Raw genomic sequence first — 6,000 nt, 5'->3', positions numbered from 1 at the left:
AAGGCTGGTTCTCACCTCTATACTCTGACTCACTAACACCGATCCCTCCCTTCCCTTCCGGGGCCCCTTTCCTCCACAGTTCTAATATGACTTCCTCCCACATGTCTTTTAAAACTTCATCTTGTAAGGGAATAGTAAAGTGCCTGGCTGTTCACGGTCTCATGTGTCACTCTGGGGAAAGAAAGGAGGTGGGGGGGGGTGCAGAGCGGTGATTCCAAGGAACAATCTTTTCAGATGCTGGACAGAAAGAACGGATGTCATCGGGAAAATCTGTTTTTCTAGCATGTCTCAAGCCATACCTGTGCTTGAGAATCAGTCCTATCAGTCTCCTTTCTCCCCACTCATCGTCCCTTCTGCAGCTCTGCTCCCCTCCGTACACCATGAAAGGCTGGATGTCTTCTCTGTCTCCTCTCTGATTTGGAAGTGTGAGCCAGAGATGAATTACTGTGTGGGGAGGGGAGGGGAGACAAAGCGGTAACCTGATGATTGCTGAGGCTGAGGGAGACACTGGGATGGAGGGGAAGAGGGGGGAGAGGGTGTGTGCAGGGCAGGGCTGCCTGGGATGGAGGAGAGGAGAGGGGAGAGGGATGGAGGGGAGGAGGGGGGAGAAGGATGGAGGGGAGGAGTGGGGAGAGGGATGGAGGGGAGGAGGGGGGAGAAAAATGGAGGGGAGGAGTGGGGAGAGGGATGGAGGGGAGAAGGGGGGAGAGGGATGGAGGGGAGGAGGAGGGAGAGGGATGGAGGGAAGGAGGAGGGAGAGGGATGGAGGGGAGGAGGGGGAGAGGGATGGAGGGGAGGAGGGGGAGAGGGATGGAGGGGAGGAGGGGAAGAGGGATGGAGGGGAGGAGGGGAAGACGGATGGAGGGGAAGAGGGGGGAGAGGGATGGAGGGGAGGAGGGGGAGAGGGATGGAGGGGAGGAGGGGGAGAGGGATGGAGGGGAGGAGGGGGAGAGGGATGGAGGGGAAGGGGGGAGAGGGATGGAGGGGAAGAGGGGGGAGAGGTATGGAGGGGAGGAGGGGGGAGAGAGATGGAGGGGAGGAGGGGGGAGAGGGATGGAGGGGAGGAGGGGGGAGAGGGATGGAGGGGAGGAGGGATGGAGGGGAGGAGGGGGGAGAGGGTGTGTGCAGGGCAAGGTTGCCTGGGATGAAGGGGGAAGGGGACAATGCTTTTACAGCTCTGTGAGTAAGAGTGGGGGCGGTGTGTCCATCATACATTTGGGGACAGGACCTCCCCTTGTCCTTGGACTCTATTATTAGGCTAGGCTGGCTGGTCAGCAAGCCTGAGGGATCCCCCTGTCTCCACCTTCTCAGTACTAAGGGCACAAGGAAGGGCTCCCAAACCTGAGTTTTTCACATGAGTTCTGGGGACTGCGCTTACATGGCAAGGACTTTAACAGTTGAGCTATTTCTCTAGACCAAATAAAGGAACATTTTTAAGGATGGGTGTGGATAAGAGAATAAAGTGTCCCAAGCCCAAGAGATTACATAATGTACGTGGGTCTAGTGAGTAGTTTGGTGCCGTAGCCGGCACCACCCACCTGGACAGGGCTGCCTTTCTCAACCACCAGACAGATCACATGACAAAGATAAGCAGGGAGAGGAGAAAGTGCATGGAATGCAATTATGGTGCGTCTGGCCAACTGCACGCCAACAAGCAGGAAAAATTAAAACGTGTGTGGACCAAGACAGGTTTCTTCCAGGTACCTTTAATTATATTTCTGTTCTGAATCATGTAGCTTATATACAGAGCACACACATCACGTGCTGGGACTCACATCAAGGCCGCAGTCTTGGGTTGGGCTCCTCAGTCGGGCTGAATCTCCAGATATTCAGCTCAATACTGCGTTCTGCTCTTGGTGGTTTCCCACTGCTTCCTTTAAACTTTGACCCCTGCCAGCAACCAATGGCCCACTTCAGTCTTTTCTGCTTCCCCTTTTCCTGAACTTTCTGTTGGAGTTTTAAAACAGTGAGAGACAGCTCTTGCAAAGGAGGGAGGGTCTCAGCTCCTAGATAAGCAGCGAACCCACCTCTGTCAAAGGCATAGACAGAGACAGTTGTACCCTTACAGCCAGACTTTTTCCACTTTCCTGACCCTCGCTAATCATAACATCTTCTCGCACCAGCTAGACTAAAGGAAGCCAACCTCATTCAAACAGCAAAACCAAAAACACACAGTTGGCCATAAACTTGCAGAAGGGCCAATAGGGTCTCACCTGGCCAGGAACTCTACATTGAACAGGGATTAGCTCACCTAGCTATGCTTGCGAACTTCCAGGAATACAGATGTCCCCGCTTTCCTTTTGGAGACCTTGATCGGCCACTGCTTTCTGAAGGTTATTTAATCGTATTTTTAAAAAAGATTTATTTGTTTATTTTATGTGTGTGAGCACACTGTCGCTGTTTACGGACAAGCCAGAAAGAGGGCATCGGATCCCATTACAGATGGTTGTGAGCCACCATGTGGTCGCTGGGAACTGAACTCAGGACCTCTCAAAGAAAAGCCAGAGCTCTTAACCCCTGAGCCATTTATTCAGCCCTGTTACTTAATTTTAAATAAGCTACAGTCATGTTCTTGTTGGTTGCGGGTAATTCCACAGGTTAGAGAGGCAGAATTCTTGGGTTTTCAGTCTCAAAGATACTTAACTCTCTACCTCTAAGCCTCAGTTTATCCATTATGAAGTGAGAATAGTGTAGAATCAGCAGTGGCCTCAACGTTGCTTCCTGATGCCAGAAGACAAGTGAATGAATATTTGTAATGAGCTTGGAACTGTGCATAGTGCACACAAGAACAGGTCAACACAGCTTAGATTAATAAACTATAGATGTTTAACCTTCCAAGTATGGGTGCTACCTGCTTGAGTTCTTTACATGTGTGTGCATGTGTTCGTGTGTGGCCATACGTGCACATATGTGCACAGGCACATGATGCCAGAGTTCAGTGCTGAATGTCTTCTTCATTAATTGCTCTTCTTAATCTCTTTCAATGTATTTGTGTTTGCGGTTATGTGTATGTGTTCATGTGGTGTATCCACACGTGCAGGCATGCAAGTCCATGTGTGTGTAGGAGCTGAAGAGTGACCGTAGTTTCTTCTCAGTTCTTTCTCCACCTTGCTCTTTTGAGACCCAGCCTCCTCACTGAAACTAGAGCTCACCAATGTGGCTAACGGGCTGGCCGGTGAGTCCCGTGGACCTGTCTGTCTCTGCTTCCCTGATGCCGGCATTACAGGTAGACACCTGGCCTTTACGTGAGGCCTGAGGATCTGAACCCAAGGCCTCATGCCTGCATGGCGAACGTTTTATCTACAGAACCATCTCTCCAGCCCGTTACCCCTGTTCTTTACTTCTCTTGACATCTCCAAAGTTTGAGGTTAAATCGCATCATTTCAAATCTGGCTCCTCCGCTGAATTAGAGTCTAAAGCAATCGTTTTCCATGACACACGGTCTTCTGGGTGGTAAGGATGTAATTGTCTTTGCTTCTGGGGATGGCTGTGAGGAGTGAGCTCTGTGAAGGTCTTGAGGTGGGACTTGTTTCGTGTTAAGTGCTCAATAAAATTTAGCTATTGTCATTCTAAGCACAAAGAAAGAGGGTGTCAGACACACACACAATTTTAATTATTCAAGCTACAGTCTGGGCTCTTTTTAAAAAAAGATTTATTTATTTATATATATGAGTACACTGTTGCTGTCTTCAGACACACCAGAAAAGGGCATCAGGTCTCATTACAGATGGTTGTGAGCCACCATGTGGTTGCTGGGATTTGAACTCATGGCTTCTGGAAGAGCAGTCAGTGCTCCTAATCGCTTAACCATCTCTCCAGCCCAGTCTGGGTTTTTGAAAGAGGGACTCCTATAGTCCAAGCTGGCCTCTGGCTCAATGTGAAACCCAGAATGAACTTAACCTCCTGCTCCTCTGGCCTCCACCCCAGAGTGCTGGGATTAGAGGCTCATACCACCACGTTTGGTGCAAATTAAAACCTGACTAGAGTTAATGCACTGAGCAGGTGAAACTTGCAAAGGGCTTTTGCTCATTACCACAAGCCCTGGCAGCTTGTTCAAGTGCCAAAGAGCTTAGTTGGACTGTGTTGGAGGCCTGGTGCTTCTTGTTAGAGGTGTGATGTTGGGCAAGCTGATATGTGCAAACCATAGTTGACTTCCTTCTTCTCTCTCTTTCCTCTCCTCCTAACTTTTAAAAAATGATCTCACTGAGCGCCCACCTCTGGCCTTCCTTCACTGGGCAGTTTCATGTTGCATACGTAACATAGGCCTGAAGGATTCAACAGTTGCTGACAATGGAGGCACAGAGCAGGGTGGAGTGGGATGGGGTGGGATGCTGAGCCGGGGCTGGCATCTAGTGTACATTTAGATGTCCTTAGATGACACACAGTAGGACTCAGGCTTTCCCAGAAAGAAGCTGGTGGGTTCTTAGGAGGAGGCGCCTGAGCAGGACAGGGGGCAGAACTGTTCAAGGTTATTCATTCTGCTTCTGCGGAGGAAAGTGAAGCGGGGTTATCCCCCCCCCGTAAATTTCTGATACTATCAGCAGACTAGTCATCCAAGAAATTAAAACTCAGAAAGCAGGGGCTACCAAGTAGACTCAATTAAGATCGTTCCTCGATGTTGAACCATCCTCAGCCCTGCACAGAGCACATTTGACTGACAGGATTCTTTTGTCTTGGACACTTCCCCAGCTGTGCTCTGCAGAGTGAAGCTGTGAAGATTGTTCCATGCACAGAAATTAAATTGTTGAATGTTCCTTTTCTAAAGACTACCTCTGAGGTCTTAATATACTAATGCATACTGTTTGTAGGATCCTTCTCTCTCTCCCTCCCCCTCCCCCTCTCCTCTCCCTGTCTCTCTTTCCTCCCCTATCCCTCCTTCTCTCTCCCTCCCCCTCCCCCTCCTCTCCCTGTCTCTCTTTCCTCCCCTCCCCCTCCTTCTCTCTCCCTCCCCCTCCCTCTCCCCTCCCTTTCTCTCTCCCTCTTGATATTTCTCCCTCCCTCCCTCCGCTCTCCCTCCCCCTTCCTTCCTCACCCCCTACCTCCCAGTTCTCTTCTAATCTAGGCTGAGCTGCAACTTGCCTTGTATGTAAGGATGAAGCTCTCCTACCTCCACCTTCCGGGTTCTGGGATTACAGAGGCACACCACTGCACTGCGTTTATTCGGTGCTAGGGATTGAACTCGGAATCCAGATAAGTTAGACAAATGCTGCACCAACTGGGTTACACCAGCAGCTGCATTCAGGATTTCTGAGAATCCTTTAAGTATCTTATTCCAGTAATAGTGGCAAAATCTCGCAGTATTACCTTTTCTCAGAAACAGATGTCTAAGAGAGCTCTCTAGACTTCCTTGGTGAAAGGGTGTGAAATGCTGTTTCGGGTGGCCCAAGTGCAATCCCCTGGAGGAAATGTTGAGTGAGGAGATGATCTGGCTTCCTGCTGGAATAGAACTACTGGCTCATGTCCAGAAGAAAAGGAGAACTCTGTGCACCTTGTGTGCCATGGCTCCCTTTGACTGGGCTAGACATGATAGCACAGGCAGACCCAGCTGGTTCTTAGGGACAACAACAGGTTTGCTTTGATAGCCTTCATTTTCTGTTCCTCACTCCCCACAATGCATCTGGAGAGCGCACTTCTTTTTCCCAAGCACTTGCACAACAGCCTCTTCTAAATTGCATTTAAAGATGGCAGAAGTTGGGAAAGACTGAGCAACAGCAAACAGAATAATGTAATCCGTGACTGCTTCTGTTTCCAGTAGTCTGTGAGAGCTTGGGAAAGGTCTCAACCATTTCTTTTCAAAAGCTCAAGGTGGTTTCTGTGCCACGGGAGTAAAAACAGCAGTTGCTTCACAGCTTGTCCAGGGTCAGGGCTCTGCTAGAAAAGTCTTTCCACAGGGTCGACATATAAATGTGTCTGATAATAGCACCTACACTTGCCACATACAGTTTCATAGTGTGTATATATGTGGTGTAAAGGAGAGAGGGGCGGGGAGAAGGAAGGGGG

Source organism: Micromys minutus, assembly GCF_963924665.1.
Source record: "Micromys minutus genome assembly, chromosome: 17".
In the NCBI taxonomy this organism is placed as follows: domain Eukaryota; kingdom Metazoa; phylum Chordata; class Mammalia; order Rodentia; family Muridae; genus Micromys; species Micromys minutus.
The sequence above is the reverse complement of the archived record's forward strand: the minus strand, read 5'-3'. Positions refer to the sequence as shown.